The sequence below is a fragment of the Panthera uncia genome (assembly GCF_023721935.1).
Source record: "Panthera uncia isolate 11264 chromosome A1 unlocalized genomic scaffold, Puncia_PCG_1.0 HiC_scaffold_17, whole genome shotgun sequence".
Taxonomy (NCBI): domain Eukaryota; kingdom Metazoa; phylum Chordata; class Mammalia; order Carnivora; family Felidae; genus Panthera; species Panthera uncia.
Window position 1 is genome coordinate 54050611 of NW_026057577.1, and position 18768 is coordinate 54069378.

Genomic DNA, 18768 nt, shown 5'->3' on the forward strand with positions numbered 1-18768 from the left:
TTTTCCAGACAACTAGCGGCTGGTGATAAATTGCTGACCAGCTGTATTCCCCCTCCAGCTCACACCCAGCCCACTTTACCCAACCATACTGAAAGTAAATGTTCATCTGGTCCAACTCACTAAGTATCAGTCTAAGGTTGCAAAATAAGTATCTTCTCAGGCACCGGTATCCGTTGATTTGTAGCGGCTTCCAGGAGCGCAATGAGTGAAGAATTCTAAAACCACATCCGGGCTCAACAGGAAGGGCTCCTTGGTGATGTCTGCCATGGGCACAAGAGGCAGATGTGTTAGCACCTGAACCATGTCTTTGCTATCTCTGGCCCAAACCAAATTTAAAATGCTGAGTTCTTCACTGACAAAGATTCTGTTTTATTCATCTTGGCACCTGTCTGCCTCTTTTGTTCCTTTCACCCACACTTCCAGTGTCCATCATGAAGTCGGCACCGTTTGAGCATAGCTACTGAGATGTACCCGTGCCTATGGTGGACATGCTTGTGTTCTCTGTCACACTCGGTTTCCACTTCCCCTTTTTGTGGAAACAGTCCCTATTTCCTTTGGAAACCTATTTATGTCCTACTTCCAGTCCATGGAGTTCTGGGGGAGATGATTTTCTACCCCAGGCTCATTTGGGCCAGCCCAACAGACCGCTGCATTTCTCAATACTTATTGGCTTAGGAAGGGCACGTGATCCTAAGGGTCAGTGAGGTATCTTGAGATTTTTGCTGAGGTGTTTAACGGAGGTCCTGTCATTGTTCTTGCTTGCTGGATTTGAACCTAACTCCATGCTGTCACATGGAATTGAGAGTTTTAAGCTAACAAAATGAAAGACCAAGTCAAAATATGATGATGACAATAGTAGCCATGATTACATCAACTGAGTCCCAAAGCCTCTCATTCCTATACCCTGACTACATCTCATCAATAAATTCCCTTTTCTGCTTAAGCCTTTTTGAAGTTTTTGTTACTTGTAACTGACACAGTGCCCCTGAGATAAACCTTTATAAGGGCCTTCTTTGACTCTTGACACCTGCCAAAAATGATAATAATGTCTCGTGAAAATGGTGAGAAAAGGCTGCTTTGGTAGGATTTATGCTGGTCTTAAGAAAGATCACACCCTACCAATAGAAAATATAGCAATTCAAAAACAAAACTTTTGGAAATTGGTTGGGTGTGTCTTTTGTGTTATGGCACTGCTTTCTTCTGAGTGTTGATAATTGAGAATGGGCTATTTACTTTATAAGTAATATAACAGCAGTTCAAATGGGTCAGTGAGGGAGGTTTGGTGGCTGAGTCACTGTCAGAGCAGTGTTTGGGTGGCAATCTCCAAAGCAAGAAGGGAGGACTTCTCCAGAAGCAGGAGGACGGGGCCAGGCAGCTGTGGGAAAAGTTGACAACCATAGGCGTTCCAACTCTTGGAGCAGAGCCTCCCAGGCTCACACACCTTGAACTCTTTCTGCAGCAGATGAGGAGGTAACAGGGCGGGGCCATAGCATACTACTCCAAGCAGAAAGTTCTCAAGAGGAAGGTTCTTCCTAGAAGTGTCTACACTCACTGGATTTTGCCAGCTTTGTTACATTACTTGAGTACCTAATCATGTCAGAAAATTGCCCAGAGGGCTATGCCCATTGCTTAGCAAGTATCTTTGACATTATTAACCTTGAGTAACCTGAAGAAGCAGTAGAGACTTGGCCATGACCCAATTCTCTTCATCTTATGTTGATATTTTTCCCAACTAAAAATAGTAGCTTCCTGCTTCCCTGAGATCAGGCTCAGAGGGAGCCTTAAACATCAATGTTGAAATGCTTATTTCAGCTCCAGGAAAATGAGCCTGTTGTGTTTCAACAGAATTGCTGTCTGAAGCAAAGCTATCTTTTGCTGCAACACCTCCACAAAGCCCTACAGGAAAGGGTCACACAAGCATCTACAAAGAGAAAAATCAGCAAAAATTTCCTTTCTTCTCTTTCTTTTTTCCTCCCTTTTAGCTCTGAGCTATGAATGTGCTTAAAAGTCCAAGTGATGAGGCCAATTCTGAATGGCCCTTGTTCTTCAGAGCAAGTTCAAAGATACTGAAAGTCAGTCTCTGGGGCTGACTGGGAAATGATGCTTTATATTTAGCTGCCAAAAAAGTTTAAAGTCTGGAGTTTTCATAGAAATTCAAAGGTGAGAGTGAAGAGGGAAGTTAGAGATTGTTCCATGACGTTGGAAGATATGGCGCTTTTTTTTTTCCTTCAGGCAAATCAAACTTACACAGCTGTGCCTTTGGAACAATTAGACACACCTAGATCAGACTGGGATGCCAAGAAAATGCCCCAGGAGAGAAACAGTAAACATTCTGACATCATATGCTCTGATTGACTTTTTAAAGTCTGAGGTCTTTTCACATAGATTTTACTAAGATAAAAATGCAAGCATCTGAACCATATGCCTAAGTGTTTCCTCTATGCTGCTGGCCTGAGCAGCTGGCAAAACATGATCCAGGACAGATAAACCATCCTGACAAAAGCATTTCAGAGGAATCTGTGGGACAGGGTCTGAAAGATGTCTGAATATTAAAAAGGTACTAATTGCTCAAAGCATGAAACAATTCCTCTGAAATCTAACCCAGTACCTTAATAGAACCCAGAATGACAGCAAGAGAAACTCAGAGGGAAAACCTGCTTGCTTTCTAACTCCTCCAGATAAGGAAGAAAAGTATCCCCACAAAGCATAGGGTAATGTGGAAGAAGGCACTGGCTGGAGCTTTTCAGGCACTGATGAGTCCTTCAAGAACTTTAACAAAAACTTGACTTTATCAACTGACCAAGAAACGAAGGAGAAAAAAACCTATTACTAAGGAACAGCTAGAGAGGAGGTTATTGGTCTTTGTGCAGACTTCTAATGCCTATCAATTCAGTCCTTCCAACAGCCAACACAAAGGGGAGGGATCTGGGCCCAAATGGCATGAGTGGTTGACTCACTCAGTGCCTCTGACCCTCCAGGGGGAACATGAAACTCACAAGTGGGGCCTGGTCTGCTTCTTTGGCACATGCAGTATGGATTCCATACCACCTATCAACAACTGTCCAATAAGAATTTATAAAACACATAAACTCCTACATTATTAGGCAGTGAAACCAACTAAGTATTGAAATGGCCAGATGCCACCTGAACCAATCAGGGCCTGGGGACTTAGGTGTCCATTGCCATGTCTTATATGGCCATGGTGTCTTCACATCAGGAGTTCTCAAAGGTTTCAGGCTGTCCAATGATCATTTCTCACCCTTATTTTTTATAAAAATGTTGAAACTTAAAAATGAGCAAACATCTCAGTATCTCACACACAAAAATAGGTTCAAGTAGGACCCTCAGCTCTTGGTCCCCATTGTCAATGGCATTTGTGATAAGAACTAATGAACCGAATCAAATAAAGAATGATAGTTTCAGGATAGCTATTCTATGCCCCCAATGAATACTTAATATAGTACTGTTGTCTGCAAAAAATATGATCTAAACAAATAACGACAATAAAAAAATCCCAAGCTTATTCAGTATGCACATATCAATCTCTGGTGATGTCTCCAGGAATTAATTGAGTATAAAATATGGTGCAGAAATAGGGTTATTCTCATACCCCTAGGGGTAACGAAGGATAACAATTTCCTGAAATACAACAATGAGCCCAGCATCCCATTACCCTCCCCTCCGTCCCCTTCTTCTCTGCCTCTTCCTTCCACTGAGGCAGCAATGCACAACCAAGGGAGTTGCCGAATTACTAAACAGAAGATGAATCACGGCTGTAGGGCCTACGGCTCTGCCAGAGTTCAGGAGAAAGTCACTCTCGGGTGGTAAGGGCCTCATTATTGATGATATGGAGGCAGCAGTGTATCTTCTTTAAAAGATAAACTGGTGTTATCTACACTTCATAGGGTAAGTTAAAATCCCTTGAGCTTATCTACCAACTTGAAGATGGACATATTCTTTATGAGCAGATGTTTTAGAGGGAAATTGTGCTAAAGCCTTAGCCTCATGTCTCATTGGTATAGCCCAAGAGGGGTGACCAGTCACATGGTGTCTGTGTAGATGACGCTCTCTCCTGTCTTCAGAATTCGCTGGAATTCAACCTTCTGCTTTGGCTGGATTTCTGAGTTTTGGGGAATTTCTTATGCTTGTTTTGGGGGAAAGAAAATAATGTTATCACCGTTGCAGCTATCTACTATGGAGGTCTTCGAGCTTCTGGTTCACCTGCTATGTGCCAGGCTCTGTGCTTAGTCCATAGCACACACATGATCTCATTTAAAGATAAGCATCACCTCTTCAGTACCCCAAGAAGTTAAGTCTCTTGCTCAAAGTCATGCGCTGGTAAATGACTGAAAAATTGGAAGCCCCATATGTGTCCTTTCTCTACAAGCTCAGGACTGTAGCTTGGCCCAGTGCATAAGAATGGGGAAGAAGCTGCCACTGCGCATATAATCTGCAGCAACATAAACCTGCCTGCAGTGTTCCCATGTGAAAAATAAGAACACATCTGCCTTTGCCCAACTTGTCAATGAAGAGCCTGCCACTCCTCCCAGTCAATGGAGAACAACGGACATGGGCCCTCTTTTCTTGCTCTGCAGGTGAGAATCAACAACTGAACCTCAGTGTGTAACTGGCTGATCTGGGTGGCCGAAAGAAGTATCTAGAGCTTGTGAAAATACGAAACATTCACGTGGTATGTGAACCACCCAGTGTTACCAGCTCCCTGGTACCCAGTGCAAACCTTCCTGCTTGGGCTCTTGACAAAGAGATAAAGATCAAAGAAATCAATTTTACCACACATTAGAAAGTTCTCCGAATGGTATGGTTGCACACAGACACAATATAATCATAAATTAACACATATTTGTGCAGTATAATTCATATGTGAATGTATATGCTCTGCTTAGTGTAGAAAATTAAAATCTGGAGAGAACCATGTTGAAGAACACTGGTTCTCGGCATACAGGCAAGCTGACCTCATCACCATTTCTGGGCCATCTGTATTTCTTTTATTACATTAAAGCAACACTGACCAGCATGGTGGGAATATAACTATGATTACATAACTGTGTGTTGGAAATTTTACCAGATTAGAATCTCATCAGCATTTTCTCCAAATCCCTGTCTCCCAGTTTGCTGGGCATGGGTCCACAAGAGATCACTGTTTTTCCAAGAATGGCTATAGAGACAGTCAAAGTCAACAGTCACCAAATCACAAGGAGCACTTCTTAAACTTTTCTACCATAATCTCCTAAAGACAGAGTTAGCACATCACCTGGATGGTTAGTCCAAGGCAAATATCTTGGGTGACTTATGCATTTAGAACTAAAGCTTCAAAGAGATGCATCATATGGACCCAGTATTTCAGGTGCCACCTTGCATTCTGAGGGTGCAAATAGAGAATCTAACGTCCTTGCTTCTTAAAAATGAGGGCAGAGTTCAATTTATCGTAAATCAATAACGAACTGCGGCATGCCCGGTTTTAAACAAAGATGTGTAAATATGCATGGGTTTTGTGTCCCAGTTGTGCTGGCAACACAGTCACCACTTGACAGAAAGGAGCAATTGTCATATCGCTACTGAAGGGCTTATTTCCCAGGCAGGGCTCCTGGTCTGCAACCAGAAAGCTGACTCATTGGAATGCTTCTGCACTGACCCCACCTGGGAATCCCCAGAGAACCCTCCCAGGCTCTCTTTCCTTCCTTAGCAGTGAGCTGGAGAGGTGAGTGTCCCACTGTTGTTCTCTAGGACCACATCTCAGCTGCCCCCGGCTTCACAGAACAGATCTTCTGCCTGAGTGGGGTCCCCATATGAAATGGGCACCAAGGTGTAGAAGCAGTGGCCTCCACGTGGTGAAGTCCTGTTACAGCACTGCAGGCTGTTGTCATCAAGCCTTATCTGGCCATCTGGGTATATTTGGAAGGGTGGTTGCCAGGCACCAGGCCCGTGGGCAGAGACTGAGGTAGTGACAGCAAGTAGGGCTTCTCGCGGGACTGACACTCATACTCACGTGGGACACATTGAGCGGCAGGACCTCAAAGAAATCGTGGGAGGTGCTAGGAGGGAAGTCAGAGCCTGAAAGACCCCTGAGGCTGGGGAGGGAGAGGCAGCCCACAGAGAAGCAGAGAAGGTTCTGGAGGTTCTGGAAGGTTGTGTCAGAGGTAGTGCTATTATTCCCTAAAGCACCCTCAGAAAGAGCCATCAGTCTCCTTCTCTTGCCAGAACTTCTTGGGCCACCACAGTTGCCTTTGGCTCTCGGACTGGACCAACTCTATAGGAGGATAACACAAATACATGAATGTGTCTGCTGTGTGTGTCTCTGTGTACTGCCCTAATTGCAAAGCAGCAACTTTTTCCTCTCCTTTTCCAGAGATGAAAAAAAAAAAAAAAAAAGTACAGCAGATTTAACAAATATAAAGCTAAATTAATTTCTCCAGTTTTCAGGTAAAGAAAAGCGTGTATACTGGAGTTAAACTTCTGTTTCCTCCAGAACCCTGGGGCATAGAGGGGTGGGGAAGGTTGTAATATATTCTGGTGGGAGGGTACATCAAAAAAAGAAGACAGAAAAAAACCAAAGTGGAAAATAAATAAAAGGAAAGAGAAGAATAACTCGGGAGTAGGTAGAGAAGAGGCCTTTAAGGGCAAATAAACCTTCAGACTTCACCTCAGTGGAATATGAAGAGATTAAAAGTGTGAATTAAGTACAGATCATAGAGTTGGATTTTATACTGTCCCCTGTGCAAGCTGGGCAGGAGGAAATGGACCTGAGGGCCCAGGAGGGCAGTAATAACTAATAATTACATGGCACATATACATGTACATGCTCTTCTGAGTGCTTCTCATGATTTAGTGCTCACAACAACCCTGGGGGTACTGGGGGGAAGGGGCAGGGCACAGTATCACTCTCCTTATTTTATAGATATGAAACCTGTGGCCCAGAGGGTTTAGTGACCTGCCCAAGTCACACAGTTTGTGAGAGAGAGACCCAGGATTTGAGCACAGGTGCTCAAATGGGTTGACCCAGAATCCATCTTCTTAACTACTACCCTATATCACTTCTCCAGGATCATAGTTCTTAAGTGTATGTTCACTGTTATTCTCAGAAGTGGTTTCCTAAAAGCAAAATTACATTTTTAATAAAGGAAAAAACGGGGTAAAGAGAAACGTCAAGCAGTCTTAGAAAATAATCTGAACCAGAGCTGAGTGTGGGAGGGCCAGTGAGGCAGCCTTTAGAAGGAAGTCCGTCTGCATAGTTGGATGGTTAGCAATGCTCCACACACAGGAGACTGGGACAGACTGAGCACAGAATCTCTGACTTCCCTAGGTTCCCTAGGTTCTCTTCCCTAGGTAAGTAGAGGAAGAGTTTCCCAGGGGTGTCATGATCTCATAGCCCTATCGTCTGCCTTAAAATACTCAGCCTCGAGTTTCTTAAAAACTCAAAACTCAAATCTTTCTTAAAAACTCAAACTACAGCTGAAGACAAAAACAAAAACAAAAAACAATTCCATTGTCATTACCTAAGGGGTCAATGACTACAGATAAAGCAGTCAGGTAGAGCAATACTGGAAATCATGCACAGAATCCACCGGACTATTCTTGTTGGCCTGACATCATCCTACCTACATACCTTGTTTTCTTCCCCTTGGTTTGAGGAGAAATTGCTGGGAAAAAGTTGTCACCAGATGCCCTGGCCAAAGGCCTATCTTTTTTCTATTCCATTTTTTTTTCTTTTTGCTATGTCTAGCACTTTTCATAGTCTTTGCAGGGCCAGAAAAGCCACTGTGTATTTGGAATACTATTTAATTGGTCTATAGCAGTCTTCAGTTGTAAATTCCTTGCTGGAAAAAAAAAAAAGCAAAAAAAAAAAAAACCCACATAAATTTCCATTAAATCAAACAAATTCTATCCCAATGGATAACACCTCAGAAAAAATTAAAAACTTTTTTTATTGTTATAATTTTTTTTTCTCTCTGGATGCTATTATATGGCCAAGTTGGACAGGTAAGTATCACTCCCCCAAAATATAATTACTAAATAGTGACATGAGAGGAGTGATAGATGCTCTGATGTGGGTTCCAAACCTTCTTCAGAGTTTCTGTAGCTGAAGAGGGATGTTGTTCCTGATAAGTGTCTCTGACTAAACCGCTTGGGAAGAAATAAAATCTTGTTACGTGATTGGCTCTTTTTGCTTTTCCCCTTCCTTTATGTAGCATCAATCTAGGAGAGAATGTGTTGTTTGCACTGGGTGTGTAAGAATTCAGTGAGGAGTGATTCTCAGTGTGATGTCATAATGTCATAAATGTCATAATGTCATTATGACATAATGTCATAAATGACTGCTCTGTCTCAATCATGGATAAGGAAGATCACAAGTAAGTTATTACTCATAAGAGAATACCAAAGTGTGGGAATGAGTTCCCTTACAAAAACTGAATTAGAACTGACTAAATTTGCTTAGCCTTTCAAAGTCACTCAAAAACCCATGTATTCCACTACACTTTCTTAAATGGCAAAGAAAGAGAGTTACAGCTAGTGAAAGAAACTGCACATCCTCAATATACAGCGATGGGCCACCTCATACCCTCTGGGATGGCTAAAGCAAACAAACTGAAAATAAGCGTTGCCAAGGATATGGAGAAATTGGAACTCTTTATTTATTTATTTTTATTTTTTTTTAACATTTATTTCTCATTGAGAGACAGAGCATGAATGGGGGAGGGGCAGGGAGAGGGAGAGACCCAGAATCCGAAACAGGCTCCAGGCTCTGAGCTGTCAGCACAGAGCCCGACGCCAGGCTTGAACTCAGAAACCACGAGATCATGACCTGAGCTGAAGTCGGACGCTTAACCAACTGAGCCACCCAGGCGCCCCGAGAAATTGGAACTCTTATGCACTGTTGGTGGGAATTTAATGGTGCAGCTGCTGTCTAAAGCAGTGTGGAGTTTCCTCAAAAATTGAAAGGAAGATTACCACATGATCCAGCAATTCTACTTTTGGGTATATATCCAAAAGAATTGAAAGCCGGGTCTTGAAAAGGTATTTGTACACCATGTTCATAGTAGCATTATTCACAATAGCCAAAAGGTGGAAATAACTCAAGTGTCCATCAATGGATGAATGGATAAACAAAATATGGCATATGCTTACAGCAGAATAGTATATTCAGCCTAAAAAGGAAGGGAATTCTGATAAAGGCTACAACATGGATGAATCTAGAGGACATTACGTTAAGTCAAAGAAACCAGTCACAAAAACAAATGCTATATGAGAATGGTCAAATTCATAGAGGCAGAACGTAGAAAGGTGGTGTCCAGGGGCTGGTGGGAGAGTGAAATGCAGCTCAATGGCTAGAGAGTTTCAGTTTTGCAATAGGAAAACAGTTCTGGAGATCAGGTACTCAACAGTGTGAGTGAGCGTTACTGACCTGTACATTCAAAAAACAGATAAGACGGTACATTTTATGTTATGTGTATTTTACCAAAAATTTTTAAAGATTTTTGTTTTTTTTTAAATTTTAAATCTTTTTTCAATGCTTATTTATTTTTGAGAGAGAAAGAGAGAGAGACAGAACACGAGCAGGGAAGGGGCAGAGAGAGAGGGAGACACAGAATCCCAAGCGGGCTCCAGGCTCTGAGCTGTCAGCACAGAGCCAGACGTGGGGCTCGAACCCACAAACCTGAGTTGGAGTAGGACGCTTAACCGACTGAGCCACCCAGGCACCCCTAAAGATTTTTTTTTTCAGAATACTACTTTGGGATCGTGAGTGGCACATGAATTGTCACCCAGCAGGTGTGCAAGGTGGGAAAACCGCTTTTGAAGACAGAGCACTGGGAAGCTGCAAGGTGACGCTAAGATCAAGGCCTGCTCCATACCCTCCTCCTTTTTGTTCATAGTCTCCCTCATCCACTGTGTACATTGGTCGTCAAGGCTATTACTTGCAAAATCTTGCTGATTGCCCTTTTTTTTTCTGACTTTGCTGTCTCTACCCCCTCCTACAACCTGCATTCTAAGCCATCTCCCTGACTCTGGCTTCCTCCCTGCCTCCAGTCCTTTTAGTAAGACGCTTCCATTCAAGTATATCTAAAAGGCTTCTTTGCCCATGTACTAGCCTGCCCAGCAAAAGGTACTAATCTCCCCTAATCACTGCATCCTGTCAAACCTCGGTACCCTTTAGCAGTAGGCTACCACCCTTCCCAGCAAACCTTGGTTCCTACTGCTTTCTTATACGAGCTTTCCTTTCTAGCCAGATCAGACTCTCAATCAGAATGCCCTCTGTGCTACATGAAAATCTCCCCATCTTGAAATACAATAGTCCTGATTTCGTCTATTCAGGAGAAAGCTGGAAAGCCCATAGCCTGTACTTTTCTGTCACGGATCTGAGCCTTGCACCCCCGGGGTGGAGGTGTGAGTCACCAACTAGGAGGGAGCCTGCCATCATCTGTATCTCGACATGGCCTTGTGTTCTTTGCCTGTCACTACAGAGGCAAAAACTCTCTGTATTCCACGGTTCACTCTGGCTGATGGGAGAAATGAAGTTCCACTGTGGCATTGAGGAAATTGGAAGTTCACAAATCTAAAGAACCTGTTAGACCTTTCTTTTCTCTACAGTTCAAGCCTCTCCTCCTTCAAGAAGCCTTCCCTGGTTATTCTGAGCCTTTATGTTCTCTGCCCTTTCTCTGTTCTGATGGCAAGAGAAGAAACTCTGACCCATGAACACGTAGCACTGGTTTATATACTATCTGATAGTTTTCTTAATTCATTTGCATAAACCTTACCTCTCCAGCCAGACTGGAGATGTTTTTAAAGATTAAGAATAATGTTTTCCGTCTCTTTGCCACATCATCAAATACAAGGCTGGACACATTTCAGATGCTCGAGAAATATCATGGATTGTTGATCTGGAAGCAGAACCCTAGGGTCTCCAAAGATGGCCATGGAGAGGTGATGCCCTATGTTGATCCTCATAGAGAGAAGGTATCTTGAGAAACGGCCAACGTGCACTGGGATAATTAATTCTTCTTGAACTCCATATCAAAACTAAATCATGAATGGAGAGATTCTAAGAGATTTAATTCATTTTCTCCTGTTATATTTTCTTCATTTCAAAGTGGTTCTAATGGAGGCTCCCTACTAGTCTGTGGCTCTGTAAAGATTAACTCTCTTATAGAGTTCCATCATCTTGCAAACACAACATATTACATTATTGCCGCGTTCCTCTGACTTACAAGATGAAGGGGGATGGTTACAAAGTTAAATGTCCTGGTGGCAACATGTAGGTACCTCTACCAAGGAAAGAACATCCGAGAATTAGACAACAGATTTTCCAACAGCCTAATACAACTTTGATAAATGTCCTTAAGTCCTGACAGAAGCAGATGACTAGTCAGAAGCCTGTCCGGGTAAGCCCACACCCTGGCAGGGTTTGCTTGATGGCTCCCAATTAATTGCGCAGAGGCCTTACTGAACATTCAGGGCTGGCTCCTATTGAAAACGCTGAAGGGAATGAGAAACAATCAAAAAACACTCCTTCCAGCCCTGGCACAATGGCCCTTTGTTTTGTATATTCGCTGTGCAAGAACATGGCAATTATTTTCTGAGCCAACTTGTTTGAGCAACAAAGTGTTACAGGGTGAAATGTAGAGATATAATTAGAATATAAAGACTAATGAAACTAATAGTTTCAAATTAAGCCCATATACAACCGTGGCACCACAAAATTGTCTTCTCTTCTTTGCTATTTTAGGGAAACATCCCAGATGTATCGGGAAAAATTAGTCGATAATTCTAGGAGCTAAAATGAAAAAAAAAAAAAAAAGCCTGGCGCACAGGACACACTTCACAATTTTTAAGTGAATTGAACAAAGCTTTTATCGCCAAGGATGACCTTTCACCAGATGGGCCTTCATCCCCAACGTGCAGGAGGAAATCTTGCTGGCACCCTACAGACAAGGAATATCGAAGTAAGTCCCTTTTCCTTCTTATTCTTTGCCTCCTCCAACCACACTCTCTCTCTCCCTTTTGTAACACCTGCATCAAAAGGAAACCATGATGACAACAGTGCTTCTGCTGAGTGTAGTAGCAGTTCCAAAGGGAGGAGAATGGGTTCCGCTTATTATTTTAAGCCAGGAGTATGATTGGAGGAGATATCCTGAATATTCCGTGATTTAAAGAAGTTGCTAGGGGGCTAGAACAAGATGCTTGGTGGTAGTTACAAGTTACTAACTACAGTGTTGGTTGGATAAAAATTCTCACCACATCTCTTAAATTCAGGAGTGATGGGGGGTCTGGTTGTGGGTTAAATTCCCAGGAGAGAAGAATCTGGTATGTAAGAGTTGGCAGCACCTTTGACCTCGCCATGTAATCTGACTGGCTCCGGTGGCAGTGCCTAGTGAAGCCCCAGGGATCTTCTCTAACAGCTTTCATCGCCTACCATTTCGTACTCATCTTGAACCGCCACGCACAGGCTGTTGAATTCAGCTGTCCGTGGAAAAAATTATACCAACCACATGCTTAGGCAGAAAGAATACAATATATTGCTTATTTTGTATCCACAAAGCTGAGCGATGTGGGAAACACCAAGCCTTGCTCGGTCACCTTCCATGAGGACAAATGAAATTGCATCACAGCAACCTGATACCAAATGCGTATCAATCTATAATCAGATGACATTTGAGATACCAAGAGACATCAACTAGAATCTTCAGAGTTGAATGCTTACTGAATGTGTTGTGTTAGTTTTCAGTAAGAAGGGAGTTATTTTGAATGGCTTGGGTTTGCCAATCTGAAGTCTTGGTATCAGTGCCTAGTTTTCTTTCTGAATTTAGGTACTTTATTTGCAAAAGCAGACTCCTACTTTGTGAAGATAAATTCCTTAGTAGGGATATTTCTTCCTCTTCTTCCTCCCCTTCCTCCTCCTCCCCCTCCTCCCCCTCCTCCTCCTCCTCTTCTTCTTCTTTGCTGCTGCTATACATAACACAAACCCTTGCCCATAGTTGGACCCAGTAAATATTTCCTGAAGGCACAAATGGATGAATGAAGAAGGACAACTTAGGATGTATCATAAGGCTGCTGAAACGAGGGTGAAAATGATGCAAAATCACTTTGAAAAAGTTAAGAGATAATAAACACAAGAAGTTTTATTCATGATAAGGTAGATGCTATTAGTTTATTAATGTCCCAGAGACATAAATATGTCCAGAGAACATTTATTTGATGAATTCAATCAAATAACCATAAATTCAACTGAGACATCAGCTTGCCCAGGTATTGAAGTACTTGGGTAGTTTAGTTGATCCAGTTGGCCCTTTTGTGGTCAATGTCCCATTGTGTTTATTGGTGACCCAGCATTCCTGTCAGGAATCAGAAAGAAAGGAAAAGGAAGGTCATTGCCACTGCTGCAGCAATGACATGGTATGGTCAGGAACATATTGGCTGAGCGCTGGTAAACTTGGTTTCTCCCAGATCGTAATTAACATCTCTAGAAACAAAGCTCCTCGGGGGGGCCTGGGTGGCTCAGTCGGTTAAGCGGCCGACTTCAGCTCAGGTCATGATCTCACTGTCCGTGAGTTCGAGCCCCACATCCGGCTCTGTGCTGACAGCTCAGAGCCTGGAGCCTGTTTCAGATTCTGTGTCTCCCTCTCTCTGACCCTCCCCCATTCATGCTCTCTCTCTGTCTCAAAAATAAATAAACGTTAAAAAAAAAAAAAAAGAAAAGAAACAAAGCTTCTTTTTACCAAGCTGGCCTAGGCATGAGATATCCTGGGCAAGTTCTGTTCTCAGAGGGAGTAGAGGGATGTGGAGCAGGAAGTAGACAGCGGCGGATGATCAGTCAAATTCCAGAGTTGGACACTGCTCCTGGGGAGGGGTCATTTCTCTGCGGTGCTCCAGTCATTGGTTTGCCCTCCCAGGACCATCCGCTGACCGATGTCTCTTAGACTAGCCCCTCAGAGGACGATTGTCTGCTGTCCCAGATGCCTGCCCCTTCTTCCATGATTTCCTCTCAATGGCAGGAGACTGGGAACCTGTCCCCTGGATACAAGGGAAACTAGAAGATAGGGGGAAAAAGAGGCTTTTTTGTCTGGTATTGGTGGTACCACTAACAGCAGTAGTAATGGGAACAGCAACCATGGGGTCCGGAAGCTTCCAGGTAAATCTGAGCTCTAGCAGTGTCAGCCTCATCTCACCAACATCAAAATGCGGAGTCCTGAGTTCTTGTTCAGAGCAAACAGCAAGATCCGATAGCAGCGGTGACGGCAGCAGCAGCCGGGCAGAGAGTGTGAGCTTCGAGGTTCCAACGCCAGGCAAAACCAGCCTCCTGATCTCTGGGGAATATCTCCCTCCTTTCGCACTCCCTCCAGACCTTCCAGCACCTTTGTAAGCTTTTTCTCTATTCATCCCTCTCTGTCTGAAGCATCCAGAGCAGTTTCTGTCTTTCTGTCCAGATGTTGAGTGATACCTCTCCCACAGCCCACCTCTCTCCCAGAAGAGGCTCCAGGACAGGGAGCCACAGCCTGCTTCATCTCTAAGGCAGAGGAGGAAAGGAGGACTCAACAAAGCACCACAGCTTAGAAAGCTAAACTCCATTTTGAAAATCATGAAATTCGACAAGCCATCGTTCAGTCAACGAATCTATTATAACGGGCGTCATGGTGGATGCTGTGAAGTGCCACCCAGGTCCTTCCGGAGGAAGGAAGGACTGACTCATGCCTCCACCCGCTGGGACTGCTCCCAAAAGACCGTTCCCACTATCAGCCCTCTTCACAGATTACCTCAGCTGAAGAAAACTGCCTTAGCTAAGGTCATACCTCCTTCCAGAGGAAGCCCACACCCAATGATAGATCGACAGGAGCCCACAAAGGCCCAGACCCATGTTCCAACTATGAAGGGCCATCCTAGATCTGAACTTCCCGTGGAGTCAGCTGAGGCCTTCCCTGGGACTACAACCCACTTTGATGTCTCCTCCTTCCCAGTCTGCTTCTTTCTCTTCCACAGGAATGTATCCCCAGAGCACTCCCTTACAAACCTCCTTCGTGCTAACCCCTTCCTCAGTCTGCTACCCAAGGGACCTGTTTTAGTTTGCTAGGGCCACCGTAACCAAGTACCACAGACTGAGTGGCTTAGAAAACAGAAACGTATGGTCTCCCAGTTCTGGAAGCTAGAAGCCCAAGGTCAAGGTATGAGCAGGGTCGGTTCCTTCTGAGGGCTGTAGGCAATGATCTGTTCCAGGTCTCTCTCTTTGACTTGTACATGACCACTTTATGTGGACATGGCATTCTCCCTGTGTGTGAATGTCCCCCAATTCCCCCTTTTAATAAGAATACCAGTCATACTGGATTAGGACCTGCCCTAATGACTCCATTTTAGCTTGATTATTTCTGCAAAGATCCTATCTCCAAGGAAGGTCACACTCCGAGGTACTGGGGTTAGGACTTGAATGTGTGAATTTGAAGGCCGGGGACACAACTCAACTCACAACAGAACTCAGCCTGCAACTACATTCAATTATGTTTTCAAGCAGGAGGTCCACGGATACAGACCCGACAGCTGCCTGAGCCCTCTCTAAGATTCAAGCCCTGTCACACCAAGTTGTTTTTATTAAAGGGTCTGCCCTCTCAGAAAGGTGAGAGAAATAAATGCTCAGCAAGGTTACACATGGGTTCTTCAACACAGGCTGGCAAGATTTAGATGAAGGACAGAGTCTGGTTCCCAGGCTAGAGGGAAACCTGAAGTGGGGAGTCTATTGGGAAATCTGCATTTACAAGGAAGCTATTTATTACACATAGCTGGGTGATGAGAAATGTGGCTGATATTTTAACCTCTGGAAGGGTGTCTGGGAATCTCACATAATTAGCTTTTTATGTCCTTTGTTCTCAAAATTAATAACAGTATGATGATGGGTAGAGGTGGGAGGAGAAAGATGCAGGCAGATAGATGATGGATTTTTCACCAGAGAAGGATAGATTTTTTTTCTTCTTAATTTACTGGTAGAGTCGTAATGACATCGCTGAGGTTTTTCTCCATCATGCATATTGCATTAGTTTCAAGCTGGAAATGCAAAGACACATTGCGGTGGAAAGCAATGTTGCAGTAAAACCCCTTAAGCATCAACATTTTGTTAGTGGGGGGCAGGGCAGCAGGAAATGTGAGTTATCGAGAAATTTATACCTAAATGCCCAAAAGCGACTCAAAGCCAGCCTGCACTTTGGAACTCAAGGATAGTCTTTTTCAAGTTGATGTTACAACCCGTATCTGGAGCCATCAAAACTATGTTTGGATGGGGCATGTGAAGAGGCACAAACAGGCAGGGTTACAATCTGGCCCCGGGCCCTAATTCCCAAGAACACTCGCCTCAGAAAACATCAGAAAGCAGTGGAGGTCTGAGAATCAAGTGCAAATGTGCTCATGTGCCAAGAGAACCTAAGACGGCTATTTTCACAGCATATTGGGGCTTGGCCAGGTTCCAGAAACCATCAGCAAAGTAGCCTGCCCTGATACTTCAAAGGAAGAACTCTCACTGATAAATCCTGCCCCACACTTTCCACAGCACACACTTAATCTTGAGCCATATAATACCACAACAGTGAGTCACTGGGCTGAGCCTTAGGCCTATCCGCAGGACAGGGAGAAAGAAAAGAGTCCCACATCTGTTGTCTAGGGCAATTCTCCTCCCTCCTCAAAACTGCACTGAAACAGAGCAATAAAAACTGTCGTGAGGCAAGTGAGTTATGGGCTGGTTTACCTGTACAGAGCCCCTCCCTGAATGATAAGGAATTCAGCCCACCATTTTTCATTACTATGTTTTCTCACGTTTTGATAAAACCCATCAGACAGGGTAACCAATCTGCCTTATTCCTCCAATTGAGCTCAGAGGTCTCAGGAGGACTTTCAGTGATGAGACAAGCTGAGAACTTTTCTTTCACACACACACACACACACACACACACACACCTTTCTCAGCAGGTCTGAAATTCGGAAAGCTTCAGCCTTCTGAATTTCATTCAATCTAAATTAAAATTCAGCAAATATTCACTGGAATACCTCAGATAAAGAAAATCAAGCGTAGGTGTCACGGAAGAGAAGACAGCAGCAAGGGAATGCCAAGGTCAAGAGTGGAGGCTTTTGTTTCTTCATGGGAGGAAAAGGAGTAATAATAATTCTTTTGCTACAAATCTGCACCGTCTGGGACACTCATGGGCTGCTGGCAGTTAGGTCAGGCAGTAGGCTTTTTCCCATCTGGTCATTTAGCCACGGTCTCTGGAAGGATAGTGGAAATAGTCTAAATCTTTCCTTGAATTAGACAAGCAAGCCCACAAATTCAGCGATTACATAATAAGCTGGAGTCTAAGTCCTTGGGGACACATTTGTTTGAGGTGTTTGCATGTGGCCATGTGTGCGTTTGGGTGGATTTCTGGGCACACAGACACTTCTCCACCCCAGCCCGCCCCTATCCTCTTCTTGAGGCTATTTTTATGCGTAAGTCCTAACGGGGCACACTTTCCAGATGACCTACACAAAAGTCCTGTTCCAAACTCCTCCTGGTTTCTCCGAATCCCAGTTTTCCTTTCACTTAGGTTTTCGCTCCTCTCTCCCAGGGCACCAAATGCGGGCAGATCAGCCTCTGGCTTCTGAGAACAAGCTGCCGATCGGCCTATTTCCAGGTGCCAATAAAATCCTGCCCGTGCCATGCTTTGGACTTTTCAGAACTTTAGTCCACAAAGTGTTGGGTGGCCAACAGTGTGGCTTTTCCCCGGTCAGGCCACCTTTTTTCGTCACCTAAGAAAAGCCTATCAAGTTTTGTGTGGGGCCCTCAGTAAATCTCATTGAGTGATTCCACGCACATTAACTACCCGAAGAAGAAAGGGAAAATCAACCGTGTTGATTTTCCAAGGTGAGGAGCCTAGATTGTGTGGCATGAAGTGTTGAGGCCCCTTAGGGCATGGTGGACAGTCCAAAACATAGGCAGAGGTGGAGCAGGAGCACGGCTCTCGTCAAATACCTCCAGAGTCCCAGATCCTTCCACCTGTCAGAGCAGAGGGGTGGTGAGCATTCAGGAAGCCCTCAAGTGCCGAGTACGAGAGGGGCCTTGAGGCAGGGACTACACTGGGGTTCCCGAATCCTGGGTGAAGAGACTCAGATCCAGATTGTTCACTGGCATTCCCCCTGCCCAGCCCACTTTGGGAAGAAATCTTCCAGCACTGAGACCTTTTCCAGGACATCCTCCTAACTATAGGGGGTGTTTGAAGCAAAAAGACCACCTAACTGCAGTAAAAAAATTAGTTCCCTAGTCTAACTCCATCCTTACTATGTTCTAGAAATTAAGCAAATTACTTCATGTCGTATGAGCTGTGTTCCTCATAAACTTCTTATGATGACTAATTGAAATGGTATATATTACTAGGCAATGTTTATTACGCATTTCCTATAAGCCAGGCACAGTGCTAAGAAAATAAATACCCCAGTGTTCAGATGAGAAACAAAGTAAATCACGAAGACTAGGTAACTTGCCCAAGGCCACACAGTTAAAACAGCAGATACCTAACACACATCGTGGTTGTTTTGTTTATCACTTTAGAATAATGAGAACCTTGGCTACTGCTATAATACATTCAATTATATATATATATATATATATATATATATACACATACACATATATATGTATATATATACACATATACGTATATATATATATTTAGATTTATATAATATGTAAATTTATATAATAATTTTTACTATAAATAATTTATATAATATACATAAAATTTTTTTTTT